This window comes from Callospermophilus lateralis, chromosome 5, assembly GCF_048772815.1.
Source record: "Callospermophilus lateralis isolate mCalLat2 chromosome 5, mCalLat2.hap1, whole genome shotgun sequence".
NCBI classification, from domain to species: Eukaryota; Metazoa; Chordata; class Mammalia; order Rodentia; family Sciuridae; genus Callospermophilus; species Callospermophilus lateralis.
Genome location: NC_135309.1, coordinates 16091202 through 16108712, shown reverse-complemented (window position 1 = coordinate 16108712; position 17511 = coordinate 16091202).

Below are 17511 nucleotides of genomic sequence, written 5' to 3'. Positions count from 1 at the left end.
ATGACACAATTTTTCACCCCTTTTCTCTGAAAGTTCCTACAGGGGAGGTGAGAAAAGCTGGCAAAGAGAGAGAGACAGGGAGGGGGAGAGAGAGAGAGAAGGAAAGAGGGAGGAAGGGAGGGAGGGAAGGAGAAAAGAAGGAAGAAAGACTTTGACCTGGCTAGCTGCTCTAAGAACATCTTGTTTCATTTCTGCCAAGGTGAAAGACCTCAGAACACCATCCCTCTCAGCACCACACAGTTGATTGTTTTACAAACAGTTTTATATGTACACACAATGCCGTCCCTGGCCATGAATTGTTTGCATTTTTAGAGAAAAGTTGTGTGTTCTGACACTATAAATGGTGGTAAAGGTATTTCAAATTATCTCCCATTTGCTTACCGTATTAACCCAGAGAGTACATAAAGGGCAATAAAGTTATATCTTTATCAGAAAAGCACACTGTGCTTCGGTAGCATCGAGCTCTCACACGCTGTCAACTGCTCAAAGTTTTATAATGCTTTCCAAATAGAACACAGGCATAAAATAACTTTTATGCAGTTTTCTGGAGGAAATATTAAGAATAATCACCACGATGCAGTCAGTCCATCAGTGGTTTTTCTCATTTTGCTTTTTCCCGGGTATTTCAGATAGACCTGATGTTACGAGTCGTATAAAAGAATGGTAGCCCGCGGTGCAAGATGCTAGTCAATAGCTACAATTTATTAAGTGCCAACCATACACCAGCTACCTCACCACCCTACCTCTGTATAAGGTAAATTTATATAGAAGCCTCCTTGCAGATGAGGGAACTGGTTCGCTGAGAATAAGTAGCTGGCTCAAGGTTGGACCATTGGGAAGTGGCAGAGCTGAAATTGGAACCTAGGTCTATGTGGCCTCCAGACCCATGCTCAGCCTCTACAACCTCCTGCCTCATTCTTAACAAGTTGGTAGAAGTCTCCAGAATCTAAGTTAGACAATTAATAGGAATGAAAGAAAAGCAAAAAATAATAAGCACATGCCTCTTTTACCTTCCTGCTTTAGAAACGTGCACTGAGCTTTCCATTTGCAAAGCCACAAACTCAAAGGGCTGAGAAGCAAATTAACTGAGCCTGGAGGAGTTTGTGGAGTTCGCTGGAGCAGTTAGGAGCTAAGCTTTGGCCTGTGTCCACCTGGGGTGAAGCCCTGGCTCAGTCTGTTACTGCTTAATCGTGTGACCTGATTTCACCTCTTTGAACTTTATTTCCTTTTCTCTAAAACTGGAAAAACATCTTCATAGGCTGCAACGATTCGCCCAGTGTAGTGCACACAGCAATTCCATGTGTGAAACACCTAACAGAATTCCTAGCTTATTGTCACGTGCTCAATAAACATTATCTCTTTTTTATTGGAACTTTTGCTGGGAGGTTGCTGTATAAAAATAAAAGACACATTATCAGTAAAACAAAACAGAAGTCACAGTTTCTGGTTTAACAGGTTTTTGTTGGCACCTAATGGCTCTCCATCTCTTGATTTAAGAGAGCCTTAAAAACAAAGAGTGGGTAGCAAGCACTGACTGGTTCCTATTCTCAAAAACAGACACTCTCTTTCAGGCTCCTAAAGTCAGACAGCCCAAAATAAAACCCGTGCTTTTTCCTGCTAGTTTAAGTAGGAAATTAGTACTGCTAAGACATCGAAGAGTTCCTAGAATTTCTAATTAATATGTCAGTCTCTAGCCTGCCCATCCCACACTTTCTTATTTTGTACAATAAAATTTTAGACCTCCTTTATCTCATTCCCAAGCTCTTCTTAAAAAAAAAAAAAAAAAAAAAAAAAAAAAAAAAAAAAGTCCTAAAAAGGGTGTTGAAAATAAAGTTGCAGCCTGGCCTCATGCAGGGCTGAAGGGGGAACCACCTCCAGGTGGGTCTTCTACCCAAGGAAACTCTCCGATCTTTAGTCTCTTCAGCTATGGCTTAACCCAGGAGAAAATGCAGGGGGCCCCTTAGGAAAAACAGACCTGTATTAGTTGGTTTTTCATTACTATAATGCAATACCTGAGGCAGGATAACTCTCTAAAAGAAGGTTCATTTTGTTCAGTTTGGGATATGAAAGTCCAAACAGTGTGGCTCTGGCTCAGTGATGGAGGGTTGGTTTTCAGTACCTGCATCACAGCATGGTGGATGGCAAGGTGGGAGCGAATTCGAGAAGAGATGATATCTCAAAACAGGAAGGAGGAGAGCAAATCAGGGCTTGGGCTGGCTTGTATAACAAATTGCTGTCCTGAGCACTCAGGAGTCCCATAAGAGCCACCTTAATGCCAAGGAGCTCTTACCAGGCTCCACGGCTCACAGACCCCACCTCCCAACACTGCACACTGAGAACCAAGCCTCCGACACATGAACCCTGGGGGACACACTGCAGCCACATGCCAACCATATTAGTGTCAGAGGACATTCACCTCAGGAGGCATCAAGACTGGGAGAGATTTGGGCAGGGAGTGGGGAAGGGCAATGAGGTTACCGGCTGCATCCAAGGCCAAGCTTTTTGTATTAAAAATTAAACCCCATAGTTTCCAACAAGCCAAACTAAAACAGGTCTTTATAGGAGTTCCCACCAAGTATCACTCACAGGCCTGGGTCCTGATAGGGTTAGTTGTAGGCTGAATTTCTACTTCCCAGAAAGGCCTTCCTGTCTTCTCCAAACAGGTCGCGTCTCCATGTCCCTAGCTGTCTCCATAGAAGGTGTGTGCATGTGAGTTGATTAGAGAACCTCACGGACACTTTATGAGACACACAATGGAAAATGCTGGAATTTTTGGTGGAGACAGACTTGGAACCAAATACTTTTCGAGATTACAAATAATGAAGAGATACGACCACAATAAGAAAGTATCTCTTTCATAAAATCATTATTAAGATGAAAAGTACATGAAAAAAGGCCTTTACTGGTCTTTGTCCACATTTCCTCTTCTTATAAGGACACCATTCATACTGGCTCAGGGACCACCCCAATAACTTCCCTTTAATTTCATCACCACTTCAAAGGCCCTGTCTCCCAATGCAGGCACATTCTGAGGTAGTGGCTGTTAGGACTTCAGCATATGAACCCAGGCAGGAAACGAAGAGGGTTGGAAATGACTCACTTCAGCCCACAACACCATGGGTAGCCCTGTGGATGCTGCCACATTGCAGAAACAAAGGAAAATACCTGAGCCCTCTGCTCTTTATCTGCCATCTCATTTCTTGCCCAGTTTTTCTCCAACCATTTTAGCTCTTCTCCTGTCTCTTCCAAACTAAGGGAACCCTGTGGATCGCTTCCTTTTATGCTATCTTCCTTAGAGGACAGCTGCAGTGACAAGGGGCCCTCACTGCTGATTCTCAGTGCCCATCCGTGGTGAAGAGCCTTTGTAACATCCTTTCCCCACTTCCTTTCCAGGAACTTCCCCAGCTGCAGAGGGTCGCCCGTTACATTACAAAGACTTAAAGCCCACAGAATCCCAAAGACCTTCCGAAGGGTACTAAAATGGAATAATCTTTCACAACTGGGGCAAAGGAAAGCCATTCACAGTTTGATGGCATTTACAGGTGGACAGCACTTTCTCAGCAGACACTGAACACTTAACCCAGCCAGGGCTACTGTCCTTAAACGGTGAAGAATGGACCTTGCCAGCTTACCTCAGAACAGGGACTTGGCCAGAGGGTATGAGGAGGCATGGGGGGCTTGGTTTCTGTAATGGAAAAAAGGAGATTATTTTTCCTTTTTAATTACCTTGTTATGTGATAGAAGTCATAAGGTGAAAGAAAAGTATGAAAAGTTGTTTTTTTATATCCTTGACCTTCTGATAGCCTATATGTTTTAGGGACAGATAACTTCCTAATGAGACTTTTTATAATAAAGCTTTCATTGCATTGAAAAATATTAACTTTTGCAGTTCTTCCGGGTAGATCAAACGGACCCTGCAGTTATAGTTACAATATCCTAAAGATTTAGCTTCTTGGTAATAATGGGTAAGAGCCTTAGCATTGCCACGGGCCAAAACTATATTATTTGAAATGAAACCTCTCATAAATATCCAACTACGAAGTCACTATCTATCAACTGCTGTTATATAAACAGGACAGAGCAAAATCTCCCATCTGCCAATATCAGAGCTGCCACAAAGAATGATTTAGTGTCCAGTCCTCACAAATTAAACAAGTTCTTGCTCTGTCAGCCAATTCTGGGAAGCCTAGTTTGGTTTGGGTAGCCACAGTGTAGGAGAGTCCCAGTAAGGAAGCCCGATAGGGCCAAGATTCTTCACTCATTTCCCTTGTGCCAAGAGCTTGGACCTCCCTTGGCCTTGGGAGCTTTCTTCTGGGTGGTCTAGGGAGCAGCACCTGGTGGACTGTTTCTTGCTTCTGCTTTACCCTGGCTTTCTCCACGCCCTCGTGGCAGAGTCAAGCCCTGGATTTACAGTGCCAAAAGGGGACCTCGTGTCTCCCCAGGAGCTTCTTGGTGTTGCCCTTACTCCACTCTGAGCACCAGAAAGGCTGGTGAGAGGTGGGTGGGCCACACTTGCAGGTGCTCTGCTCTCAGTCTATGCAATCACCAGCAGAATGCACGTCCAAGGGCAGGTGGGCTTACCGTCCGCCTTTCACATCTTCTGTTACAGGGCCTGGAACTGGACAGTCAAATATGTGTGATAAACTGAACTCAAATCGTGATTCCTCCCCCCACCCCCGCCAAGTCTAAGACCTTGATTTTAGAAAACAAATGCAATAGTCGTCACTTATCTCTTATGTTCCAAGCCCTCCAGAGGATGCCTGAACCCACGAGCAGTACCAAGTTTTACACGTACTATTTTCCCCTATATGTACGTATCTATGATGAAGTTTAATGTATGAGTTAGGCACAATAATAAAATAGAAAGATTATACAACATACTATAATAAATTGCATGTGAATGTGATCTCTCTCCCCCAGCCCCCTTTTCTCTCTCTCCTCATTTGGTAATTTGGGCAAGCCGTTGATTGTGGGTAACTGAAACCACATAGAATGAAACCGCAGATAAAGAGGACTCCTGTCATGGCAAATCAGAACATGGAGCAGAGGGAGTACTGACCACAATCAAGGGGATCAATCTAGCCTCCTCCAAATAAAACGACTCATTAGAGTAAATGTGTCATTCACCTTTGCATCACTGTGACCAAAATTCCTGACAAGAACCACTTAGAGGAGGAAAGGTTTATTTTGGCTTGTGGTCTCAGACGTCCTGTTCATGGTCGGCTGACTGCGTTGCTGGGGCCTGAGATAAAGCAGAACATCCTGGTGGGAGGGCAGGGCAGAGGGGAGATGCTCAGAAGCCTGGAGCTGAGAGAGAGCTCTGCTCCCCCGGGACTAAATATAAACCCCAAAGGCACACCCCCAGGGACCTACTTCCTCCAGCCACGCCCTACTTGCCTACAATTATCACTCTGTAAAGTAGTCCTTTCAAATGAGTCACCCATCAAATGAATTAATCTGCTGTTAGTTTAGCTTTTTTGTCACTATGACCAAAAGACCTGACAAGAACAGTTAGATGGCAGGAAGTTCTTTGGGGCTCACTGTTTCAGAGGTCTCAGTCTACAGATGGCCTACTCCATATCCCTGGGCCCCAGGTGAGGCCAAACATCAAGGCCAAGGGCATGGTGGAGGAAAGCAGCTCAGGAAGCAAAGTGAGCTCTGCTCACCAGGGACAAAATATAACCCCAAAGGCAAGCCCCTGTGCTCCTATCCCTTCCAGTCACCCCAGTTGCCTACAGTTGCCAGCCAGTTAACCCAAGTTAGTGGATTAATGTTCTAATTGAGTTAAGGCTCTCATAACCCAATCATTTCACCTTGAAACTTCCTTGCATTTTCTCATATATGAGCTTTTGGGGGACACCTCATATTTAAACCATAACAGTTACTGATCAGTTCACAAATCCCAGAAACATTTTATCTTTGAACATTCCTGCATTAACACATGCGATTGTGGGGAGGGAAGTCATATCCAAATCATAACAATAATAGTAGCCAAGATGGACATCACTCTGGTGTCAGACCCTATCAAAAAGGTTTTTGTTACATTAACTCATAGAACCCTCATAATAACCTAAGCAATATGAACTATTATTATCCTTATTTCAAGATGAGGAAATGGAGACCCAGAGAGGGTAAGCCACTTACCCAGGGTCATGTGGCTAGTTCATGGCAGAGGTGTGATGCCAGTGGGCCATCTGGCTTCCAAATCCAGGGTGCAAATTATTTCCACGTGCATTATGTCAACTAATCTTCATTTCCTCTCCTGTCTCCGCAACTGGCAGTGAGGGAGTGGCCAGTGTGGTGGCCCCTCCCACTGGTTTGCCCTCCTTCACCTAGTTCTCTGCTAACCATTACCAAAACTTATCTGAACTCTGTGTCACTCCAGGGGCTGTCTAAGCCAACCTATTGGCTTGAGCCGTATAATGGGTTACCCAAACTAGGATGACTCATTCATTCTTTCAGGAAAATATGTGTTGAGTTCCCACCATGCCTGAAGTACAGGGCCAGGAGCAGGAGACAGAGCATGTGCAGACCACCAAGGCCTTGCTATCAAGGGGAGGCAGACAACCGAAGACAAACACACCAATGATTTAAATAATAGCAGACCTTGATGTGTGCCATTAAGGAAATAAAGAGGATTGTATCTATAGGACAAAGACAGGAAGGAATATTTCTTTAGTGTTCAGAATTTTAGGCACTGTGACAAATCACATAGAAAAGACTTTGGGCAAGATTAACCTTTCTACTGGACCTGTAAATATACTAGCTTCTTTGTTAAAAAAAAAAAAAAATACAGCTCACCTCATCATTCCTAGCCTAGAATCCTTCAGCGTTCCTCTCCTTCCTCAGGATAAAGCACAGACCCTTCAGCACGACTCACAAGCCCTCCAAGGTCGACCTCCTGTGTATCTCCCAGACTCGATGTTGTGTCTTCCCTTCCCTCTACCTCCTGCACACTCAGCTCCACCATATTCAAGAAGAACAGCAGGCTGACCTCTCCACAGGCTGCCTGCTCCCCATTTCCACTTTTCATCTGGATCACCCCTGTTTATCTTTTAAAACTCAGATCAGAGTTAATCCCCGCCCCCCAGAAGCCTTCCCTCGCTGAGACTCAGTGTTCCACCTTGATGATCCCTAAATTTTAGAGGCTCAATGGTGTCCCCTAAAAATCCTACATTGAAGTCTTAATGCCCACATCCTCAGCATACAACTGGATTTGGAGACAGAGCTGTTGAAGTGGTAATTAAGTTAGTGAGGTCATTAAGGTGGACCTTATAAGGAGAGCTAGACTTAGGTCCACTCAGAGAAATGGCCATGTGAAGACACAAGGAAAAGGCCCCATCTGTAAGCTAGGGAGAGAGGCCCAGAAGAAACCCCACTGAGACCTTGATCTAGCCTCCAAAATTGTGAGAAAATGAATTTCTGTTGGTTAAACCTCCAGGTCCGTGGTACTTGGTTATTGAAGTCCTTGTCAATTAACACCCTAAGCATCCTATGTAATCTTCAGCAATACATTTACTTCATGAACCCAGCCTCAATTAACCACATCTTCTCTATCTTGGCACCTCTGGCGTTGGGCTCAGGGCGGGGCCCATGGTGCACTCCATGGGTGTCTGCTGGGTGAATGGAGGGATGCTGAACCACGTACACTTCTCCTGCAGAGGGCGTCTTCCACACAGCATCACTTCTGACAACCAGAAAGCAGATTGGAATAGTGTAACCGCGCCAGAAGAAGTGTAGCTCTATCCCAGGAGAGAGAAGGGGAAACCAGTAGTATGATTCCCTCTGCAGCAATCAGCATTTGGAAAAACAGAAGGTGACAGAGGCAGCCCCGAAGCACAGATCCGTGGTACCTCCTAGGTCTTTCAAGCACATTTAATTTTGCACATGGAAAATAATGGCATCATTATTTAATCCAAAATACAATAACAACAATAGATGGCTCATGTGGGTGCACAGGTCCCCTGCAGAGAATTTAATGTGCATGTTGCCTTTACCCACATCTACAGCCCAGGCAGTGAGGATGGGGCCCATGCACACTCTTGGCCTGCAAAGACAGACCGTGGATGCCCGTGGCTGATACAATGGCAAAAGGGAGAAAACAAAGAAAGCCCAAGGGAATAGCTGCAACTCCACTTAGGACTAATGCACGTCTTCATTTCAGTCCTCGGCAATAATCCAAAGAAATATCTGATACTGCTGAAAGACTGCTGTCATCCCCGGTAGATACTCATCAATTATTATTAAGTATCGCACCGTTCAGGTCAAGATATAATATGTCTGAGAAAAACCGTGGCACCTCCTTTTAATCTTGCGTAGAAAACAATTAAAGTATATAAAGCACATTATTAAAATATGTAAAATTTATAATTTAATTATAAGATTGCATAGCTTTATGATCTAATAGTTCTGCTGTATTTTGCATATTAGTGAACAATTGCTTTCTTAAAGCACACAGTAGAATCATTTACTTGATGCTGGAGAATAAGTTAATTATGGATTCCCTGTATATGACTAATGGATTTAATAATCACTTTACTGTAGAATTAACTTATACTTCCCTATGCTTATAGCACTAATGATGATATTCATAAAAGTTATATTTTTTAAAAAATGTAAGATTGGCACAAAAAGAGAAACCAATGTACAACTTGGTTTTAGAGCCAGCAGTTCTAAGTAGATAGTTCAGAGCCATCAAGGCCCTCTTGGTGCTCTGTAATAAATCACACACACCCTCTCCACCCCCCGCCAACCCTGCCTCCATTGGCTTTATTAAGGGAATTTATTTTATTTAAGGGAAGACGAAATGCTTGCCAGATGCATTTAGTGAAGCCTCTGATTTTTTAAGCCTCGGTGGTGGGTTACAAAGAGGATTCTTCACTTACATCTACTTCAAGGTGCTCCGGGAAGCCCCACGTGTGCCAAGATCACATTGGGATGCCCCAGTCCGTCTGTTTCAGTCCCCTGAAGCCACTCACTTTTCTCCTTCAGCCAGAACAAACAACACGAGTGGAAGGAATAGCAGGAATGTTCTTTGTTTGAGGAGGAGAGTCCCTAGTACTGCCCCTCATATTGTCTTTCCCATCTTTTGCTCTTCTTCTCCATCTTCTCCTCCATCGCCACCATTACCAGTTCTGTCATTGTCATTATCACCATCATCATCATTATCATCACCTCCATCACCATCATCACCATCACCACCATCACTGTCACCACCATCTCCATCATCACCGTCACCATCACCACCATCACCATCTGAATCCATTATCATCTGAATTCTTCTTCATGCAATTGAGCAATTTTCTAGCATGGGGTGATACTGAGTGGGCCACTAAACCTCTTCAAACCTGTTTCCATAGATCTCAAAAGGAAAATCTGCTTTTTTCCCTCTTACTCTGAATAAGCTCATCCACTGTCAAGACCTAAATATAGGCACTGTATTATTATAGTGCTCTTTCCTGTCCCAGGAAGCAACACCTGCCTTTCCATAAAATGTTGTTTCTCGAACAAAAATTTAAAAATCCTGGAAGAAACAAATTAAGGCTTACACTTTGATATATTGCATGGAGTTGTCCACAAAGCATATACTTCCCAAATACATGCTGATGATTTGGTTGAAAGAGTTTAAACTTCTTTTCTATGGAGCTGCCGATAGAACCCAGGGCCTCACAAAGGCTAGGCAAGCTCTCTATCACTGATCCACACCTCCAGCCCCAAAGAGAATAAATTCCTAATTCCTTCCTCTGGGACCTGATGGGTTTAGGCGGGAGACCTGTGGCTCCATCTCTGAATACTTGAATCCTTATCTCCATATCTCACACTGCTATTAATGGCTCCCCACAGAATGTTTCACCAAGAGGGCAAAGGTCACAGATGGTGACGTGGGCCTCAAGGAGATGCCCTCTAACCCCAGCAGGGAGTAGATGCCCGGGGCACCATCTCCTTCCCACTGCTGGTTTCTCCAAATGAGAAATGATCTTTCCCTCCTGATTACCCTCCAGAGTAATGTGAACTTGTTTATAAGATGCTGAATTGCTTTGACAAGAGAAAAATCCACAAAGTTCTGCCTTTGTTTTACTCATAACTTATAGAATATATTAGAGGGAATTTTTCAAACTAAATTTTCAAAATTTCACTCAAGTCCCCCCGTCTAATTAAAATGTAGCTGGTAAACAGGAGGCTGCTTGCATTAAGTGTTATGACTCCTTTTAATATTTGAACTTTTTCTTTCTTTTCTCAATGACCTTTATTTATAATATACACTCCCACCATGGCCCCACTCTGAGGACACAGTCCAGTCACTTTTACAGCAATCGCCATGATTTGTTCATAATTCATCTATTTATAAAAAATACACAGGGTACTTCCTGAAAAAATTTTTTTTCATCAAAAATATATGTAACCCTTCAAACCCCTTCCCCAGCTTTATGCCCTTTTTCTCTTGGTCTGTAACCGTTAGCTTCTGGCCTAAAACAAAGGGTGCATGCAGGTCCCCTGGGAATCACGTTCGAAGGCGCATTCTGACCTCAACCTGGTTTTGCATTTCTTAGTCTCCCAGCTGAAGACGTAGATGCTGGTCCTGGGCCTTCTTGATGCAGCAAGAAGCTAAACTTCTGGTAGATCATCTGCAAGACAATCCCTCTTTAATTTTATGCCCAGAAAAATCATACTATACTTGCACAGTTTTGGAAGGCAAGAAGCAAATGTTTAGACTCAGCAGTTTCTTCTTTTGAAATATTAAAACTAATCTCCACTTTGCCTCCATTTCAGCCTCATATTTCCATCTTCTTTTCCAACACGTTCCACAAACAGAAAGCCAACTCAATGCATGGAGGTTTACGTGAGTACCACTGCTCCTCTGATTTTCAGATGTCTTTTGCTTTTCAAATGTTAAATAATACCTAAAATGCCTTGGATTTATATATCCCATTATATCTTACAAAGAACTTGCATGCACTTATTTCATAAAAATGAATCATGTCCAGGGAAAGAGAGAGTGAAACGAGTGGGAAAGTGAGATTCACCTGGGTACACATCCTGGCTCTGCTAAGAATTCAGTCTTGGCTAAATTATTATTTAGCCTCTTTGCTTATATTTTATCACCTGTCGAATGAGACGCGTCAGTAGCCACATCATGAGCTGTGGCTCCATCTCTGAATCCTTGAATCCTTACCTCTAGTTTAAGTTTAAGGTCGGTGCTTCGGAAGTAAGGTTTTGTAGGAAATTAACTAGCCAAGACTTGGAACCCAGAGGATATTTGGTGTGTGGTCCCCATATTCCCATCCACCCTCTTCCTCAGTCCTACCTGCCTCCGTGTGCCCTGTCCTAGGAAGACAGGAAGGTAACTGGCACTCAACACTGTCTCTTCTCTCCCTCTCTATCTCCAAGCCTTTCATATTTCTCTATAAAACTTGCTGCTTTTGTGAAGCACACAGTGATATTTGACATCTGGATTTTTAGTGATCCAACAAGATATGATGACAAATCTAAGAAAAATGACACCAGCCCTTTGAAGAAAACCAAAATCAATTCTCTTTCCCCTCCTCTCTGAGCTCCCCTCTCTTCCCTCTGCTATCTTACCTCATCTATCATACTTAGACAGAAATCCATATGTCTAGTTTAAATCACTGTTTCTCAGGCAACAGCCAGGCCACTTAGCAAGAGTCTAAAGCAAGCCAATATAATATTCTGCTCAGAGTAACATTCGGCCAAAGGTTACTGTGCCAGAGTCAGTTAATTATTCCAAGAGGACTCACTTTTACTATAATTATTGATCACCATGAACTAATGAAAAAAAGCTGCTATTTATTAAGTGTCTCTACCTCCCCCAGAAGCTGCGACGTATGCTCCTCACATCACTGGGCAATGGCTTTCCCAATTTTAAGGGAAATTTTAAGATCAAGTTGGTAAAATTACCCATGGTCACCAATTGGTGATAGGCAGAGCCAAGGGTCAGAGCAAGCCATAAATGATTTTCTGCTTTGTCCCTACTAGTTGTATTTTAAGGTCTACATCTAGCCAAGTAACACCTACACACCTGCTGAAGGTTCTATCTCCCAGGGAGGTCAGTTTCCCATGGGAGGGTCCCCGTTTCCCACTTGGAAGGTAAAACCTGGTGGTCAGCACTCTTGGAGTACAGCAGGAAAAGGGGTCTGAGGTCTCCCTGTTCTGTAGGCTACTGAGATTTGTTTCCCTTCCTGCTGCAGTCTCCTATCCCTGGCCATCACTGAATAAATCTTACGGAGGGGAACTCACCTTCTTTCTTGTTCCGTTTCTTCTTGTTTTTACTTTTGATGAGCTACCTGCAAAGGGCTCTTACTTTTCTGTATGGTCATTTTCAAAGGGTCCCTTTCCAGAGCCCTGCCTGCAAAGGTTCTCCTTGTTTTGAAGCCGGGATAGCCTGCAGTGCACCGGAGCTGGCCCCTGGTCATCTTCCCCCACCGCAGACCCACGAGTTCTCCCTCCTTCTCATCCTGCTCTACTCCATTGGTTGCTACCTGTTCTTTTTTGTTCCAGCTTCCAAACACTGTGCTGAGTTTCCCATTTGCAGGGGAGCCATCTCCTGGTGGTTGTCCTTGTTATTGTGTTTTTAAACTCCTTCAGCATCATGTTACAGGACTGGAGAAGGGAACAGAAATACCTGGGAGTTGGGGCTGGGGTGGTGGCTCAGCGACAGAGCACTTGCCTCGAACACATGAGGCACTGGATTCAGTCCTCAGCACCATATAACAATAAAATAAAGGTATTGTGTTCACCTACAACTAAAAAAAAAATTTAAAAAAGAGAAGAAACACATGGGAGAATACTTTTACCATGTCTGACCAATAAGTATTCTTATGCTTTACTATTGTTTAGCAGCTACCTTAGAATTATAATGTGTTAGATAATGGCCCAGACCTCACCTGGCCTGACCCTCAGAGAAACAGGGGCCAATTAGGGCCAGTCATAGATACTATATAGAATTGAATAAAATTGAGGCCTACGTATCCATGTTAGTCTTATGGATAGTCTCATGGATAAGACAAAAAAAAGGAAGGAAGAAAGAGGGGGTGAGAGAAGAGGGTAGGAGGGAAAAAGAAAGAATGGAAAGTCATTCCCTAAAATAATTTTTATTGCACATGATAATAACCTTTATACTTTACATAATTTGTCCTCATTAATACTTCTTGGGCTCCACTATTAGATATTATAAAACATTACCGTCTCTGGATTAAGCTTCCAGAACCACCCAGGAGGCAAAAATTACAATTCCTCTGTCAAGAGTACATTTTGTTTTAAACCCCAACCTGTCCTTATAAGAAACAGTGTCTCAGAAGAACATTTGTGGATTTTAAAATACCCTATTTATCGTCTCTAGACTTGGAATCTGATATAAATATTGGCTGGAAATTACCTGTATTAGATTTATACATGCTTTGGAAGGGAAAGAGGGGAGAAAAGAAAAAAAGAAATGGGATTTTTTTTTTTCTCTTGGCTTAATACCAAAGATTCCAGGCTGGTGTTCACTGCCTTGGAAAGGAAGCCTCTGGTGGCCACAGTGGTGTCTGTGGGCTGGCTGCACACGGCTCAGGCTTTGCAAGGTCTCCCCACTGGGCTTCATGAACATTGCTGACATCATTCAGGGCTGTGGAAAATGTGGCTTAGAACTCTTCTCCCAGCCCGGGAACGCCCCATCTAGAACTGGGTAGGATTGACGGGGCTGCTGTTTGGAACATGGGAATGTGGATGAGAACAGCCACGTCCATGGGCAGTGTGGGCGCAACCTGGCATGGTCCTGGAGGCTGAGGTGCTGGCAGATGGACAAGCCCTGAGGCACGTCACATCTGTGGGAACCAGGAAAACATCTGTGGGCTTGTTCAAGGAGCCAAAGTCTCACATGAGTGCCAAGAGCAGAACTCAGCTCTGTGAGGCCCTTGTCATACACGCAATACAGAATGCCCACACCATTCAATAGGATTTTTAAAAGAAAAATGGATGTTGAAATCATGTAAGAGTCTAGTATCTATTTTGTGTTCATAATGACTTAATATCTGAGTTATTTGGCCTCCAGCAGGTCTTAAAAAAGTTCAGTATACAGAGTTAGTTATCTAAGGCTTGATTCAGCACTCCATAGATCAAACTATACAAGGATCAAAAAATAAACCAAGTTCAAGTATGTGACTTCATTGAGTAATAGCAAAAGTTTCTCTGTTAACATATTCCAAAACAATATGGAATTTCCTGTATCTCTTCTATAGTTAAAATATCCAAAATCAGCTAAACTTTTATTCAGAGATATCTAGATAGAATTTAAAATAATAAGAAATAACTTAGTATAAATGTGATTAATATCTGCCCTGGACTTAGATTTTTAAAAGTGTAGACATGGTACATAACTAATTAGACAAAATTTTGCTTTGGCATGAGAGTCCAAAATATCCTTTGAAAGAATCACATGAGCATAGGTTGTGAGTAGTTGATAAGTGAGTAGAAAAGATTCCTGTGTCCGTGGGAAGTCATTTGCATTTATTTCAGAGCACTTAAAAGCCATAATAAGGCAAAATAAAGTTCTCATAAGGCTGCATTTTCCTTGATAGGATAAAGAAGCCAATGTAAACATAAAACTACTATACACATTGGGAAGGATGAAGAAAAATAAAGCAATTAAAACAGCAACTTCCACAGAGAGAGTTTTACAGTCCTGTATTAATTCATTCTTCAAAACTGAGCTGCTCCAATTTCTAACAGACACCCCTGTTTCCTAATGCACGCTCCGTGGAGTTCCAAAGTGGTTAAGCACTTCAACATACACTTCTTCAGGTAACTGTGAATGAAAGAGGGTTAGCTCAACAGTTAGCTCAGTGCCTAGAATCCCCCAACCCCTACCCCCTGCCAGTGTTACATATGCACACACTATAAAGCACACGTTTCAAGATACGGCTGTCCCACTCCGTTTCCAAAAGTTTATCGATGTAATTTTCTCTACTACCTTTCTCCCTGACAAGTAAAAATTTGAGATCTCAGGAAGCAGATACCCAAAAGGAAATCACGTGTAACCAGCACTGTCCCAGCAAGATAATGAGAACCCTTTCTAATACAGGTGAGACTTGCACACACAGACGCACAAGGCTCTCCAGAGGATTGCAGTACTGGATTGCTAAAATCCGAGACTCCCAAGAATCACATAGTTCAGTCATGAGAATGTGTTTGCCTGTGATCCACGTGTTGAAAATAATATCTCCAACCAATCAGCTCTAACCTGTTATGCTGAACATATTCTTTGTAAGGGAGAAACAAAGAGTTGTTTTCTTCAGAGCACTACAGCCTCAGTGACACTTGAAGTCTAGTGACCCTGACATAATTGTCATATTTCTTGTTCATGATTATTAAGTTTTCCTTTCAGTGTTCACCTTTTCCCTTAATTTTTAAACTTATAGAAGCTCTTCTATTATCACTTTTAAGGCTATCAAAAAAATCTCCTGCATTAACTTCTACTCATCAATTCATTACTTCTCAGGGTAATTTGTGAGTTCCTGGGGCCGAGAAGATGGATCTAAAAGACTAATGATGTCAACGAATTGCGAGTTTAGAATCTTGTCATTCTTGATTAGTTTTCCTCCACCATATGCTAATTCCTCCATGGATAATAATAGCTCTACCTGAAGTTAAAGTAGAAGAAAATGAATTCAGGGAGTAGGATTTTTCCAGAATCTTGTAACAAGTCTTTTAAAAGTCACCAGATTTAACTCTGTTAATTTATGTCAATGAGTTATTAAGAATCTTGCAATGACCTGAATCCACATGCTTTGCAAAATGAGCAATGTACCAATGTAATTATAATTTTCTTCTGCTTACATGGAACAATTTAGTTGTGTGTGTGTGCGTGCATGCACATAAACACATACACACGAGCAACATCAAGCTAAAAGCCTTAAAAAATCACTTTCCAGGTTGCATTTTACTTAAATCTGGCACAATGCTCTGAGCTAAATAATACAAAACCTAATGTGGTTTAGCAGTCATTTGGGTCCGATTTTCTTTGGGGTTTTGGCAGATAATGTGATGGATTTCAGCTCGAACTGTGATCATGCTGGAGCTGTGTAATGTCTGGGACACCTTTTGAGGAAAAGACAGGGAAATTTGTCATGAGCGATTTCAGCACAGATTATGATGAGTATATTAGTTGGTAATATGTACAGAAATTAAAGGACCAGCCTGATTGATTTACATGTGACATTAACTAAAACCAGAGTTTCCTTTCACCTGGAATAAGTAACTCATTTGTAGATAAATTAGGAGGAAACCAAGCAGGTTTGATTTATTTAAACCAAAGATAAAACTTAAATGATTGTTAGTGATCACAAAATACCCCCAAAAGAAGAAAAACAAAAAGAGAAAAATATTTCCAAATACTGGAAGCTTTTAGCACCCACACAAACAAAAAATTCAGTGGTTAGGAGAGCTCCACTATCATCTGTACTTTAAAAATTTCTTGATTGATATAAACTCTGCTCCCTAATGTTGAACAGTCTTCTTCTGTTTTATTTCTCATGCTATTCATTTTTGATTGGATATGAACTACTCAATATGTTCAAAGGCCTCATATGGTAGTTTTGCCATTGAAAAGAGGAATTTATGTGATTTCTGGGTTATTGTTGCTCTGGACCTGAACAAGGACAAGAGGAATGATTAATATTAAATTGACTGTTGGACCATGTTGAGATTACCATTAATGAAAAAATACTTAACATTGGAGAAATAGAAGCTGTGGAACATAAAATTTATAAAAGCTATCTACCAAGGACCATATCAGCCATGAAATAATAATATAATCTCAGCTTTTTTCAATTGCTATGTGGACTATAATTCATAATTAAATAAGTGAATGAGACATTTCTCATAGTTGGTTTAAATATAGCTTGTTTTTTATTCTATATAGGGCCATAACAAAGTCAACTTCCAAGATACTGTACCACTTAAGATAAAATTGAGGTATATTATTTTTCAGAAAGCCTTTTTACTATACATAATTATGTATTAATTAAATGTATGCATATACTTATACTTTGAGTTGTGTCTTCTAAATGGATAAATATGTGTTCTGAGGCACCTGGTAAAAGTTTAGGCATTTTGATGTAATTTTTTAAAAGTAAATATAGCCAGGCATAGTGGTGTTCACCTGTAATCCCAGTGGCTTGAGAGGCTGAGGCAGGAGGATTGCAAATTCAAAAGCCAGCCTCAAGAATTTAGTGGGGCCCTCAGCAAGTTAGCAAGACCCTGTTTCAAAAATTTAAAGAAAGGGGGGCTGGGGATGGGCCCGGTGGTTAAGTACCCCTGTGTTCAATCCCTAGTACCAAAAAAATTGTAAATATAATACTGAAAGATAATTTACTATATTCTTAGTTATATCATATTTGTGAATGAAACACCTGGTTTAGATTTGGTTCTATTGTTGAATTTAAATTTAAAGCTAGTTAAAATATAGAGACAAAATGATGTAATGGAAAAATATTTTCTTTGTAGATAAACAAA